A 16,392-nucleotide genomic window follows, 5' to 3' on the forward strand; every position below is an offset into this window, starting at 1 on the left:
AGCAATGTATTCAAAGTCATACTGCATATTGCACATAATTCTTAAAAGTATATCAAATGAACAATATTTATTAGAGGCTAAATGTGAGTTGCACTGTAGAATGTTTCCTTGCTGAGCCTGGCCTCTGTGAATTTGCTGTCTAAGAAAATAGATGTTGAGATTTTGCAACAAGTTCCATTTTGCGGGTAGAGATTTATTAGGACTGTAGGTTTGATGGATGACCAAAAAAAAAATTTGGTTAACTACGGACAAGTTATACACTCATAATTTTTTTTATGCCCAGAAATCTGCAGTATTGATTTGAACTGATCTACATAGAGGCAGATTTCTGAAGGCATGTCATTTTGTATCTCATACCTGCCACAGAGATGACAACAACCATGGTTATTGTGGGAAAAGTAATATTTTTAAGATCACCAAGAAAATGATCACACAACTTGCTGGTGCTGGAATATTTGGGATAACCTCATACTGTTTTAAAAATGAGACGTTTGCACTTTTCCAATGTTAACATAAAAATTCTAAGCTTTGTGTTGAATGTGATAGAACCATAGAACATTGCAGCACAGAAACAGGACTTTTAGCCCTTCTTTGCTGTGCCGAACCGTTTTTCTGCCTAGTCCCACTGACCTGCACCTGGACCATAACCTTCCATACACCTCTCATCCATGTACCTGTCCAAGTTTTTCTTAAATGTTAAAAGTGAGCCCGCATTTACCACTTCATCTGGCAGCTCATTCCACACTCCCACCACTCTCTGTGCGAAGAAGCCCCCCCTAATGTTCCCTTTAAACTTTTCCCCCTTCACCCTTAATCCATGTCCTCTGGTTTTTTTCCTTCCCTTGCCTCAGTGGAAAAAGCCTGCTTGCATTCACTGTATGTATACCCATCATAATTTTATATACCTCTATCAAATCTTCCCTCATTCTTCCACGCTCCAGGGAATGACGTCCTAACTGATTCAACCTTTCTCTGTAACTCACTTTCTCATGTCCCAGCAACATCCTTGTAAACCTTCTCTGCGCTCTTTCAACCTTATTAATATCCTTCCTGTAGCTTGGTGACCAAAACTGTACACAATTCTCCAAATTCGGCCTCACCAATGCCTTCTACAACCTCAGCATAACATTCCAGCTCTTATACTCAATACTTTGTTTAATAAAGGCCAATGTACCAAAAGCTCTCTTTACGACCCTATCTACCTGTGACGCCACTTTTAGGGAATTTTGTATCTGTATTCCCAGATCCCTCTGTTCTACTGCACTCCTCAGTGCCCTGCCATTTACCTTGTATGTTTTACCTTGGTTTGTCCTTCCAAAGTGCAATACCTCACACTTGTCTGTATTAAGCTCCATCTGCCATTTTTCAGCCCATTTTTCCAGCTGGTCCAAATCCCTCTGCAAGCTTTTAAAACCTTCCTCACTGTCTACTACACCTCCAATCTTTGTATCATCAGCAAATTTGCTGATCCAGTTTACCACATTATCATGCAGATCATTGATATAGATGACAAATAACAATGGACCCAGCACTGATCCCTGTGGCACACCACTAGTCACAGGCCTCCACTCAGAGAAGCAATTCTCTACCACCACTCTCTGGCTTCTTCCATCGAGCCAATGTCTAATCCAATTTACCACCTCTCCATGTATACCTAGCGACTGAATTTTCCTAACTAACCTCCCATGTGGGACCTTGTCAAAGGCCTTACTGAAGTCCATGTAGACAACATCCACTGCCTTCCCTTCATCCACTTTCCTGGTAACCTCCTCGAAAAACCCTAATAGATTTGTTAAAAATGACCTACCACACACAAAGCCATGTTGACTCTCCCTAATAAGTCCCATCTATCCAAATGCTTGTAGATCCTATCTCTTAGTACTCCTTCCAATAATTTACCTACTACCAATGTCAAACTTACCAGCCTATAACTTCCTGAATTACTTTTAGAGCCTTTTTTAAACAACGGAACAACATGAGCTATCCTCCAATCCTCTGGCACCTCACCCGTAGATACCGACATTTTAAATATATCTGCCAGGGCCCCTGCAATTTCAACACTGGGCTCCTTCAAGGTCCAAGGGAATACCCTGTCAGGTCCTGGAGATTTATCTACTCCGATTTGCCTTAAGATAGCAAGCACCTCCTCCTCTTCAATCTGTATAGGTTCCATGACCTCACTACTTGTTTGCCTTATTTCCATAGACTCCATGCCAGTTTCCTTAGTAAATACAGACGCAAAAAACCCATTTAAGATCTTCCCCATTTCTTTTGGTTCCATACATAGCCGACCACTCTGATCTTCAAGAGGACCAATTTTATCCCTTACTATCCTTTTGCTCTTAATATACCTATAGAAGCTCTTTGGATTATCTTTGGTAGTATGATATTAAGCTGCCTGTTGGAACATTTTAGATAAACTCAAAATCAAATACTATACACCTCATTTTCTGAGGTTATGTCACTGGTGGGATTTGCTACAGGTAGTGTGTCATGCTTAAATGGAAGAGTTGTGCTCATACTGAATTAGATCTCTAGGCCTTATTGCAATGTTGTGCACAATGGTGACCTATAGTTAATAAATGACATACTATGCAAGGCATGCTAGTGAAGCGGTTAGTGCCCATGCCTTTTAACTCCATTGACCCTAGTTCAGTCTTGAACCTTGGTGAAGTTTAAATATTATAACCATATAACAATTATAGCACGGAAACAGGCCATCTCGGCCCTTCTCGTCCATGCTGAATTCCAGGATTCCAGGATTTTGTCACTGCAGGTATGGCCGTGGTGGTCATTACTGGAGCTTGGGGCTGGATCAAAGCAGCGGGGCCCGGGCTTGAGAGCAAAAAACAAACTGATATTTGGCCATTGCTGGAGCTAACTTGGGGCCAGATCGAAGCAGCAGGGCCGGGGGCCAAGAGTGAGAAACGAACCATGTTTGGCCAGTTAAAGTGCCGAGCCAGATAAAAAGATCAAGGCGTCAAGGCCGAGGGTGAAGGACAAACCAGCATTCAGCTCACTACTCCATGAGGTTTACACAGCTCAGCACTGAATTGGCTCCGTGGCTGTGGCCTGCAGACCTTGGCCTCCTGAACCGGCTGCAAAGTTAAACTGACTACAACTGCGGACTCACTTTAGGGGACTCTGCGGTTCATGTTCTGTATGTTATTTGTTTACTTTTTTTATTGTTTACACAATTTGTTCATTATTATGCACCTTGGATGCTTGATGGTCTTTGTTGTGTTCGGTATTTTAATCATTTCTATTATATTTCTTTGTCTTGTGGCTGTCTCCAAGAAGACAAATCTCAAAGTTGTATATAGCATACATACTTTGGTAATAAATGTACTTTGAACTAGGGATTTCTAACTACGGCAATCTCTAAAGATTTGGAGTAGATTTGACTTCCTTTTCTCTAAATTGTATTATGTATTTGAGTTCTCAGCAATCTTGATGCCCTGTTGCCAAAAAAAAACAAAGTGTTTGAGTTGAAAGGCAGAAAATCACTGATTGCATTATTTACTGAACATACTGAAATTAATAAAGGAGGTGCGAGATTTGTAGTAGTTTATTAGCTACTATGAGGAAAAATAGACTAAATTTATTATCCAGGTTAACCTAGGGTTAAATTTACAAATGGCCTTTTCCTTTTAAGATGTGAAATGTTCCAAATAGGAGGTCAAAATTATCATTAATTGATTCAAGTTCCCAATGTCTGGAGAACTGATGAAAGAAAAACAGAAAATTTTGGGAACACACTGCAGGTCAGGCAGCATCTTTGGAAAGAGAGACATAATTAAAATTTCATTTGATGGTCATGAACATGGGAAAAGTGATGCCCTTTGAACTGAAAAGTCAACTTTCTGCAAGGCTGCCTTACCTACCTGTATGAGCAGCACTTGCATGAGATTTTGGATAAGTTTGTCCCATTGAGGCAGGGAAAGAACGGTAGGTGAAGGAACCATGGTTGACAAGAGATTAGAACATTTAGTCAAGAGGAGAACGGAAGCATACTTAAGGTTAGGAAGCAAGGATCAGACAGGGTTCTACAGAGCTATATGGTAGCCGGGAAGGAACTTAAGAAGGGACTCAGGAGAACTAGAAGGGGACATGCTAAGGCCTTGGTGTGTAGGTTTAAGGAAAGCCCTAAGGCATTCTACATGTACCATGTACGTGAAGAACTGAAGGATGACTAGAGTGAAGGTAGGACTGATTAAGGATGAAAGAAGAAATGTGCCTGGAGTTGGAGGAGAGGAGGTCCTTAATGAATACACTGCTGCAGTATTTACGAGTGAGAGGGACTTTGATGATTGTGAGGACAGTGTAGAACAGGTTCATCTGCTAAAACAGGTCAATGTTAAGAAATAGGATGTGCTGGAACTTCTGAAAAGATTAAGTTAGATAAGCCCACAAGGCTGGATGGAATATGCCCCAGGTTACTACGGGAAGCGAGGGAAGAGGCTGATGCACATTTGGTGTTTCTTTGTGTCTTCACTGGTTATAGGTATAGTACTAGAATAATACACACAAAATGCTGGAGGAACTCAGCAGGCCAGACAGCATCTATGAAGGGGAATAAGCAGTCAATGTTTCAGGTCTGAAGTTCATCAGGACTGAAGTAGTATCAGAAGATTGGAGGGTGCAAACATTATTCCATTGCCCATGAAAGGTGATATGGATAATTCTGAGAATTATAGACCAGTGAGTCTTTTTAGTTAATAGTGGGCAAACTATTGGAAATGATTCATAGAGATAGGACTTATAAGCATTTGGGGAAGCATAGACTGATGAAGAGTCTGGGCCTGAAACATCGACTGTTTAGTCATTTCTATAGATACCACCTAACCTGCTGAGTTCCTCCAGCATTTTACGTGTGTTTCTCTGGATTCCCAGCATCTGCAGAATCTCTTGTGTTTATGGACTGATTAGGGTTACTCAGCATGCCTTTGTGAGGGATAGGTTATGCCTCACGAACCTGATTGTGTTCTTCGAAGAAATGACAAAACAAATTGATGAGGGTAGAGCAACGGATGTGGTGTATATGGACATTAGTAAGCCGTTTGACAATGTTTGCCATGCTAAGTTCATTCAGAAAGTCAGGAGGTACAAGATCGAGAGAAACTTGACTGCATGGATTCAGAATTGGTTTGCCCATAGAAGGCAGAGGTGGTAGTAGATGGAGCATTTTGTGATTTTTAAAGATGACTTGGATGAGGAAGTGGAATAGTGTGTGTGGGGGCGGGGGGGGAGATTGAGTTCCAGAACTGTGAGGTAACGTTGCATGTTTATAAAACTTGGACTATTGTGTTCAGTTCTGGTCATCTCATTATAGAAAGGATACGGAAACCTTAGAGAGTGTGCAGAGGAGATTTACCAGGATGCTGCTTGGGTTAGAGATAATGTCTTATAAGGATAAGTAGCAAGCAAGTGTTTTTCTCTGAGGCAAATGAGGATGAGAGGTGACTTGATAGAGGTGTATGAGGCATTGATATTGTGGACAGCCAGCACTTTTCTCCTAGGACAGAAATGGCTAATACAAGAGGGCAAAATTGTAGGGTGATTGGAGGAAAGTATAGGTGATATCAGAGCTAGATGTTTTTTTTTTACACAGAGAGTAGTGGATGCATGGAACATGCTGCCAGGTGTGGTGGTGGAAGCAGATACATTAGAACCATAGGAGACTCTTAGATAAACACATGGATGAAAGAAAAGTATAGTGCTATGTGGAAGGGAAGTGTTAGATTGATCTTAGAGTAGGTTAAAAAATCAGCACAACATTGTGGGTTGAAGGGCTTGTACTGTGCTGTTCTATGTTCCATGTAGTTCTGGCCCTTTTTGTTTCTGTTTGAGATTTTAAGCATCTGCTTTTTAAAATGTTACTGTATTTCATGTAACAAGGAGTTTTATTATTATGAAGTCATGAAGTAGATGTTAAGCCCTTAAAAATGTATGCGAGCTGCTTGATTTTATAGACTCAGAGAACGTAAAGGCCAGCAAGTGTTTACATGTTACTCGTTTCCAACTTTGTGTTGTGGGGGAAAATTGTCAGACCATTGGAGTGAATGGAAGGTTAAGCAAAATGAAAGCACATACAAGAAACTATCCCATGTAAAGACACAAGCAAAGCTCCCCTCAGAACAAGTGAAATACAATGTTTAATAAATGTTTTCAAAGTTAGTACATATACTTTGTTTAACTAATTTAAGAGAATTATTGACTATAGCAGAAAGACAGAGAGCACTATATAATCATTTGCTCATAAAGTGCTGAGATTTTTGTTGTAACTCATTGCATTATGACCTGAAGGTTTTCAAGAGTAATTTTAAGAGTTTGCATTACTGCATTGATTTGAATAATTTACATCAGTACTGTAAAATTTTATGTGGGAGGAAGCTGTCTCCTGTCAGTATAAATAAATGTGTAATATATTGTCAGCTGCATGATGTATTCTGCTTTTGATATTGTGTTTCATTAACATCAGACCAATACATTAGAATAGTCAGTTCCAAAAGCAGCAATGGATGCCTCTTCTGTCACTGATGTGTTGATGTGGGGCACAGCCAAGTTGGTCACAGAAGGAGAAATAGGCAGTTTAAATGGAGCAGATATGTAGACGAAAATTCAGCACTATGATTGTACCTGGGTAGGAATGGTGGTCAAGACACTAAGGTTAGGGATCAAACAAATTGTTCCAAGCATTTACTTGTGGGGAATTTTGTTCATTCGGTCTTGGGTGCCAGCTATGTCTGAAGCATTGGAGTGGATCAGAAAGGTTAAGGCATAGCTTTGTGTCATTCCTATACTTGTCAATTCTTGTGACTTTGAATGTTGAAGGGTAATATGTTGATAACATATAGAAAGGCCAATGCCATGTCATTGGGCCAGTCCAAGGCTAAGGGTGCAGGGGTGGGAACAGAAAACGTTTTTCAAGCTGCAATTTAATTAGTCAGAGCGTCAGACTGGCCAGTTGAATGATGAAAGCAAGGTATTGGAGGCATTGGCAAGATCAACTAGATTTAAGACTGTAGATTTGTTGAGAAGAATTATAAGAAAAAGTTCCACAGCATAAGCTGCAAAGAATGTCATTTGCCATTTTGAGGGTTATTTCAGTACTGTTGTAGAGCTTAAGTATTTCAATTCCTGTAAAGTGTCTGTATTTATCACCATTTTAGAAGTTCATCAAAGTTAAACAAAGCTTGGAGATGATAGGTTCAGAGCCTTGGGCTCTCCCCCTCAATAAAATGATCAGCAGCTAAAGCTTTAGTGGTATGTGAAACTGGGTTACTAAACACTCCCACTGCTTAAATTATTTGGCAAAAGGTATTGCAAACCTGTGCCTGGAGTAAAAAATACATGGTGGCTTTATTACAAATTCTTTTCTATCAGAGTATTCATCAAACACCTGTCAAGGCCGATTTGTCAAAAAATATTTTACAATTACCACACTGTGGCTCTTGTTCATAGACAGGGAAAAGTATACATTTGTGAAATATAATTTCAGCCATATCATCATCTATAGGAATATCTACAGGAGCTCTGATTGAAGAGCTTGTTTCTTATGATCTAGACTTAGCATTTGAAAACATTTGGAAAACCCATCGGTGCATACAAATGAACTTGCACACTAACTTCACTGGTGAAAGCTTGAGAACAAACGTGAATAATGTAAATCGAAAACTAATACATATTCAGTTTCTGAATTACATCAGATAATATGGGTATAAAATCAAAATGTTGTTAATTTGATCATTCTAAATTTAGCAATTTTTAAAATGTTTTTAATTTGGTTCAGAATATTCTAAATTAATGAAATCAAAGAAACATCAATGTATGAAATACTGGATATCCTTAAATTAGCATCAAATTTTTAACGGTTCTTACTTAATTATGCTTTTTTGTTCCCTCCAGGTAATTTATAATCTCCAGTAATCCCCCAATCATCGCAATGGCTATAGCAAAAAGTACTGGTGGTATCTCAGCTGATAATGAGACAGTGGAAGATAATGCAAAACGCCTTGATGTCATTCAAGTGAATAAAAGTTTTAATTGAGGTAATTTGTGTTACGACAGATTTTTCCTTATTGAGATTTAGTTTGAGCAGAAATTGTACTGAGGTCAATGTGCAGATCACTCATTTCACACATCTGAATGCATACTTTTGTACTTCTAGTTAATTCTGTGCTAAAACCTTGTATTGGAATAGAGGATAATACCAGTAAAGGAGGACTGATGGACATAGACCCACAACATTATATATGCAGGTGTCTAATCTGAACTCTGTTGACACAACTCCCTGTTAGGAGTGCAGCACAGTGGATCTGACAGCTGGATCTGCACATTTCCACTGATGGGAGGGAAGAATTACAAGGTTGTTTGTATGTCTGGTGTTCAGTGGCTCAGCTGGTGTTGTGTATTGTGGAAATTGCCCCGTGGTCACCTGGGTGTCCCCAGGAATGTGAGTTTCCTTCCACATTCCAAAGACGTGCTGTTTGGTTGGTTGGTTAATTGGCCATTATAAATTGCCCTTAGCATGTACGTTAGTGGTAGAGTCTTTGGGGAGTTGAGGGGAATGTGGGAAGAAAAAATGGGACTGGTGTAGGATTAGTGTAAATGAGTGGTTAATGGTTATTTTATTTAGGGTTATAACTGACTAGGCCCTTCTAGCCATTCAAGCTGTACTGCCCAGTAACCCCTGACAACCCAGATTTAACGCTAACCTAGTCATGGGACAACTTACAATGACCAATTAACCTACCCAGTACATCTTTGGACTTTTGGAGGACACTGGAGGACCCAGAAAAGACCCACACATTCCACGGGGTGTGGCATACAGAGGCTCCTTACAGAAGATGCTGGGATTGTACTCTGGCATGAGCTATAATAGCGTAGTGCTAACCACTACACTACCATGGCGCCCAATGGTGCTCTGTTAGTGGTACTCAGCGGGTTGAGGGCCCTTTTTTTGTACTGTACGTCTGTCACTCTTAATTGACTTGTCAGAATGTTGAAGTGCTGGTGTCAGAGCTTTTGCATTCCTGACGCAGACGTTGGAAATTGACCACTCTAAGCAACATCTTTCAGGTGTCTTAGAGGAAGGTCTTTTGAACAGAGGGAGAACTTTTTTAAGCCTACTTTGTGTATTTTATATAGGTTTCAAAACCAATAGATGCATTCTGAGGTGTAAGTATATCTAATTCATAGACACAATATCAAATAACTGCAAATTGCCATTGATTTTATGCTTTGGAAATTTATACTAAAATGCAGTATTATACAGTATAATAGTGACGTATTTCTTCTTGATATTTTTGAGTGATCCAGAGATGCCAGAGCTGCTGTTATAAATAGTTCTGAAGTTAAAGACATGATCTCAGAGTCCTTAAATTATATTTTGATGAGTCACACTGAAATTGTATTTGCCAGTACATCACCGCAGCAAAAATGAATTATTGTTGAAGCTTGTTAAAGACACGTAACTTTCATTGAGTTGGTAAGTTAGTTTGGACCGCGTTCACTTGCAAGTCCATAGTTTGCACACCTCCTTAGGAAACAATTCATAGTGTCGGCTGCACACTGGAGAGAGCAGCAATGTTGTAGTTATCAGTTTTCAGATAAAATATCCCACAGCACTTTTTGAAGAAAGGCAAGTGGGTTTTCTGCCGCCTTGCCAAAACTGTCTTAAATTAATTGTCAAAACTATTAAATTTAGATTAGAGGAACATTTCATCTCATTTCTGTTTGTGCCATTTTCACTGCGTCTTATTTGTTTTACTGTGAAGTCATGATCATGTGACAGAAGAGATATAATGGGAGGAGAAGATGGTGCGCCTGCGCAGCCCTCCAGTGAAAAATGATATTGTATCTGTTAAATAGGGGCAGTGGACAATTCTGATTTGATGGAGAACAGAGGAACATCTGGAGAAATTTCTGAAACGCCCGTTCACTGCTGTCGTTATTGTGTGGTATCTTTCGGAGGGTAGGCCTCAAAATCCCCGGCCTTGCCTGCTTTTGGCAACCGAAAAGGAGGTCGAATCGTTCGGACAGAGATGGCGCTCAGTACTCGGTGTTAGAGAGCTGATCAGAGCTCGAAGTTTTCGGATGACTCAGAGTCGGACTGTGGTCGGCATGGCAGGGAGAGTTTTTCTTCCTTCTCCCGTCTGTGTGAGATGTGGGACATTTGAGAAACTTTGAACTTTACTGTGCTCATGGACTTCTTCATCAAGTTATGGTATGGTGCACTGTTGTAACTATATGTTATAATTATGTGGTTTTATCAGTTTTTTCAGTCTTGGTCTGTCCTGTGTTTTGTGATAGCACACCGGAGGAAATAATGTATCATTTCTTAACACATACATTACTAAATGACAATAATAGAGGACTACGTGTCTGCATAATCTAATTCCTTTTTTTCCCCTTTCATTCTTTGCTGAATGAATTTACTCCAGTGGGTAGGTAAAAGTAAACTACGATCTACAGTTCAATACAAAGTTTTTTTTCTAGCTTTAGTGATCTTTTGATTCCAGTAAAATCATTGGCTATCTCTGATTCCCTCCTATGCTCACCATTCCAGCCCTGCATTACAGCCAAAGTCTGCCTCACCCATGTCAGTGGCATCACTGTTTAGGCTCATGAACATATCTGCAACCTTGAAAGTTTATGAGATTGTCTGGGGGTTGGGATGAAGTTCCATTAGCAGTAGAATTACAATGGTAACACTTCACAGTGAAAGGATTTCCTGATTCCAAAGAGGAGCCAATGTTGAAACACGAGATTCTGAAGTTGCTGGAAATCTTGAACAACAGACACAAAATAATGGAGGAACGCAGCTGGTCAGGCAGTATTTACATTTCTCAGCCCAAAATGTCAACTGTTTATTTCCCTCCATAGATGCTGCCTGATGTGTTGGCTTCCTCCAACATTTTGTGTCTGTTGCCCAACATTGAAAGCATCCTTTTAGAACAATCCCTCCAAAATTTGACCCAATATAAAACATAAGCCTGCGTAAAGGTTAGTTGAACTTTGCAAAGTTGTTAGGTTAAACTTACATTTCAGGTTATAGCTTAAAACCCTCCAGTCTAAAACATCTTAATTTACATGCTAACCCTGCATGTAACTTCCAAAATCCAAGAAAATGTTAGGTTAGAGTAGCTTCTTGACAACTTCAGAAAGCAACCAAATATGGAATATCATCCTTCAGCTTTTGTGGTTATTCTACACATTGTAAGCACTCAGGTACAGTGAAACATTATCAAAGTAGTTGGTAACAACTAAATAATCCTAGTCACCCTTATTGCATTTTCAGATCATTTGTGGATTGAACAATCAACACACACAAATCTTTAGTTCCCAGTTGTAAATTTAGCCTCACAGAAAGAATTGAATTGGCAATCATCTCTTATGGCTTACTATATTTACTGATCCAGTAAAAACTAGAATACATTTTTAGTTGCAGTGTTTATTTTCTATAGGAGTCTTTCATCCCTCTAACTTGACCTGAAAAGTATTGCTCCTACTGTCACAATACATTTGTCATTTAGACTGAGGAATACAGAGCTTCATAATGATTCTCAACTAGAAAGTATCTGGTAATCTCATCAGATTCTTATTTGTAAAACAGGGATCCATTGTGGCAGTTACAGGAAATGGTGTCGATGCATCGGTCCTGAAGAAATCAGACATTGGATTAGCTATTGGAATTGCAGGCTGAGATGCAGCCAACTTTTCTGATAACTTTGCTTCAATAGTCACTGGAGTGGAGGAAGGTACAAACCACTAAAATACAGTTACAGATGTGATCAGAGTATTACCAACCTGTACAATTAATTTCTTATTGACCTAACTTTCAAACCAAGGGAGAAGAATGTGTGGGAGATGGTGGGTATCAGGAAGAAAGGTTTTAAACAACCTCTTTAAAAGATATTTCAGCAAGAGGTTTTAATTTTCAAAAGTTACTGTTAGCAACTTTGTTTCTCAGTTTAACAAATAGGGGTTTTCAGGGGTCATATTTCCTCAGGAAGCATACAGTTTCCTAGATTCTTCCCCCACTCTTCCTTGAGAGGTCCAATTCTGTAAAGATTCATAAAAAGTCTTTTACTTTCACAAATTATGAGCCATAACATTCAGGAATCTGCGATTATCCATTAACAGTAACTGACAGCTTTGCATTACAATACCCAATAAATGTTCCTATGTTTTACACTTCTACTGTCCTCTATTCAGTAATCCCTCATTGAAGAAAGAGTCATCCCAATTATCAGAAGAACTCAGCAGCTCAAGCAGCATCTGTGATGACAAAGGAATGATCAATATTTTGTGTCAAGACCCTGTATATCAGGACAGAGTGTGCAGTGGTCAAGATTTCAGCAACCACAGACTCCTGTCCTTCCCAATTACCCACTTGAATTTCTATCCCCATGTTCAACTCTGTTTAATGCATAGTAACATCTGGATTTGCCTTATCCATTAGTATTTAATTATCATATAGATCTCTGTAAAATAAGCCTTGGCCAAAACCCCTTACCTTTGCTTCATAATTCTGTTTTTTAGTTTTCCTTGAAGTGCTCCCAGGATTTGACAATCTCTTTACTCTCTCAGTGATTACATAATGCAATTACACTACATTGGCATGGTGGATACATTATACAACTTGTATTTAGTGATCTAGTCTATTGATGTGAAGACAAGATCAAACCCTAACTATAGCATCTATCAAATTTACATTTGAAATAAAAGACATATCAACAACGGAGACACTGAAACCATCAGACGATTGCAAAACAAACCATTGGTCCATTAATGCTTTGAAGAAACTGCTATCTAGACTTATAGTTTTGACTTAATTGCCCTCTGAAAGATTCCAGCAAGTTGAGGATCAATTGGCATTAACGAACAAGTTTAATAAAACTATTCAATATATGGCTTCACTAGAATGCTCTGATTTCTTGAAATTAATATTCTGCTTGCATTGACTGTCTAGCTTTCTGTCTAGACAATTAATCATGCAGAGACTGGCATATTGAGTGTTGATTCTAATATCACTATATGGACATACAATACTAGGAAAAGAGAGACAAGATTTTTGCAAGAATGACAATGAAGTCTTATGATTCCACAGTTTGACTAAGTTGATGAAGCTTAGTGCTGTGGACTTGGATTTGCTAAGAGATGTGTTGATATATATTAATTCAGGTTGTACGTAACTGATGAAAGGGATTTCATCCTTTCGAAGAATTAGATTTGAACTTAGCTGATAAAGAAATCTCAACACTAATGAAGTCAAGTATGAGGAGGGACTTCAATTAAAGTGGAATGGTCTTCATAATTGAAATACAGTGGATTCTGATTAATTGGGTCATCAGTTAAATGGGCAGCCACTTATTTGGAGCAATTCATAAAGAACAAACACTAATCGAGAAAATAGCCTTCATTTATTTGGGACACTATGCCACTTAATTGGGACGCAAGACTGTTGCGGAACAGTTGCAGAACAGTTTTTAAAGTAGCATCCGTTGCATACACTTGTTTGGCCATTAAACACTACACTGTGCTCAGAGCCAACAGTTCTTAAATAGTGTCGGTTGTCTATGTTCCAAAAGCACTGATTTTTGTCACTGATAGTTGGCGAGAAACGTGCAGTAGGACAATTCAGAACTGTTTCAAGCATTCAGGCTTGGAGATGCCAGAAATTGCTGGGAGTGAAAATGAGACGATTTCACTATTTCAATAAGCTAGGAACTACAAAGAATTGGAAGGTACCATCAGTCATCTTGAATGTTACAATGAAAATGAAGATTTGGAGGATGCAATCATCGAAAGCATTGTATGAAGGCAGTCCATTATCTGCACTAGGTGTCTGTGATAATTTTGTCATTTATAGTCAATCAAAAGAACACACCAGTGTACACTGGGTGAATCCCTCTGTTGATAACTATCAGGAAGTAATACAGTTTTATAATTGGTAGTGTTCCAATTTGTTCTGTATTTCATTTAAATACATTTGTTACTCAGTTAAACAGTAATTTGTCTTTTTTTTTACACCTTTTTAACTATTTCCATGAAACTTTGGCGAATTGGGGCAGCAACCAATTAACTGGAATCCACTGTATATCCAAGCTAAATATAGCTTGGATTTGTGGAAATATGGAAAATACTATACTAAATTTCTACATTATCCATTTAAACATTCCTTTAGTCATAAGATGATACATCACAGTAATAGGTCATTATGTTAATGCTGACCATGATGGACCAATCTTATGTAATCCTATTTTTCAGCACTTGGTGTGTTGCCTGCTATGCCTTGGCAATTCAACTGTGTGAGAGCACCTGCCTTCACCACCTACAGGCAGTACGGTACAGAGAGCTGTGTACTAATGTGATTTGCATATTAGTACATAAAAGTTTAATCCATTGACATATTAGTATCCAGTAGGTCATCTGATTTTTCACAATCAGAAGAAATCAATTGCCTACACCCTGACCAAGAACATGGCTGAATTGTGTCAATTTCTTGTTTATACCATTGCCAGTATACCCCTTCCCATAAGTACCATCGCCATCCTCATTGATTTGGGTACAGATATTGTAAGTAATTACTAATGATTTGAAATTGGTTTCTACTTTCCTTCTATTGTGCCCGTTTACCATCATTCACTCAATTAATGCTTAGTTTTAGTCGATCAAGAAAATAATGAGCAGCTGAAGTTTCAATCTAAATTAGATTTTTCATTTCACAAATTACATTATTGTTCAAAGATGATTAATTTATCATTATATTTAGCTCATAAATAACTTTAATGTGAACATCAGATAAAAATAACATTTTAGATTTATTTTTCAGGAAGTGAGTACCTGAGTATCGCTGGTAAGGTCAGGATTTGTTATACACTTTAATTTCCTTTCAGACGTGTCATCGTGACCAAACAAAGTCCTTCTGGTAAAGGTCCTCCTGCAATGTTTTTGGGCAGAGAGTTCTAGGATTTAGAACTAATGCATACTGAAAGACAATTAGGGTGCATAACAAATATTGGCCACCACATTCTGATAAGTAAAAATGACCCATTTGTCCAGTGAGTTCTTTCTTTGTGTGGGCTGAATATAATGATGAATTGATCGTCTATAGACCTCAGAAGGTTAAGCCTGCATTGTAGATACATTAGAGGGAGACTGGATGGAGAGGGGTCTTTACTGTGCTCTTTTTCCTCAGTTTTTGGACACTGTGATTATTGCTGTTAGCTACTCCTGAAGAGCAACAGGAAGAGTGGTAGTTCGATAAGGATGCAAGCTACACCCTTTCCCTTATTAGTATTTACATTAAACAAGCAGAGAAAGGATGGCCGGCATTGATCCTAGGCAATACTGGGAAGAGGAGATGGGGGTAGTTTGCATTCTGCCATTTTCCGACTGGTTCTGCAGAAAGAAAGGTCAATGGCTTACCTGCGAAACTAAAAAAAAAACTGTAGTGGGAAAGATAGTGTTGTGATGCTTAAAGACAAAGTAATAATATTGCCAAAAATAAATTTCAGTGATGTCCAGAGATTTTCATCAAGAAGATCTCTTTCTTATAAAATTCAGATAGCATTAACAATCAAGATTTTTTTGTTTTTAAATATGTACCTGAAACTGTAGCGGAAAATACTTGAATCACACTTATTGACTTATTGCTAAGCCATTGTCCGAACCATTTGTCTCACTGATAGATTCCATCTATTTTTCTAGCTTATGAGAAAGCTGAAAAGGACAAAATGAACGCCCATCCAAGAATTTCAAGCAGAAATTGACTTGTAATCTTGCAACTTGCTTCTTATTCATATTTTCAAGTAGGCGAGTACAAAAACTTCACCTGTTACCTTTACATGCAACCCTGTATTTGCTGGAACTTGAGCAGTCCTGTGCTAAAGTGATCAGTCCTAATTATATAACATGATTAGGGATGCAGATTTAAATTTGCATAGCTATTAGTGTGATGCTATTACAGCTCAGGGCACTGGAGTTTGGAGTTCAATCTCGGTGTATGGGGATTTCAATGTGCAGGTAGGTTAGGAGACAGTGATTGTAATATGATAGAATTCACCCTGTAATTTGAGAGGGAGGAGCTAAAGTCAAATGTATCATTATTACAGTGGAGTAAAGGAAATTATAGAGGCATGAGAGAGGTGCTGGCCAAAGCTGATTGGAAGGGGACACTAGTAGGGATGATGACTGCAGCAATGGCTGGAGTTTTTGGGAGCAATTCGGAAGGCACAGGATAGATACATCCCAAAGAAGAAATAGTATTCTAAAGGCAGGATGATGCAACCGTGACTGAAAAAGGAAGTCAAAGCCAACATAAAAGCAAAAGAGAGGGCATATAATAGAACAAAAATATGTTGGAAATTAGAGGATTGGGAAGCT

At 38.7% G+C, this 16,392-nt stretch overlaps 1 protein-coding gene and 1 pseudogene across 1 annotated transcript in view; one reads left to right on the plus strand and one right to left on the minus strand.

The window, feature by feature from the left end:
- LOC140185518 (potassium-transporting ATPase alpha chain 2-like) overlaps positions 1 to 15,902 on the plus strand; it is a 61,525-nt pseudogene extending 45,623 nt beyond the window's left edge.
- The window catches only part of LOC140185086 (uncharacterized), a 68,452-nt gene continuing 59,852 nt past the window's right edge, over positions 7,793 to 16,392 (minus strand). Inside the window, exons 20-21 of the transcript XR_011882492.1 lie at positions 14,851 to 14,947; positions 7,793 to 12,066 (exon numbers count right to left, since the gene is read on the minus strand). The gene's annotated coding sequence lies outside the window, so the exon portion shown is untranslated. The remainder of the gene's footprint in view (positions 12,067 to 14,850; positions 14,948 to 16,392) is intronic.

The sequence above is a fragment of the Mobula birostris genome, chromosome 20 (assembly GCF_030028105.1).
Source record: "Mobula birostris isolate sMobBir1 chromosome 20, sMobBir1.hap1, whole genome shotgun sequence".
NCBI lineage: Eukaryota > Metazoa > Chordata > Chondrichthyes > Myliobatiformes > Myliobatidae > Mobula > Mobula birostris.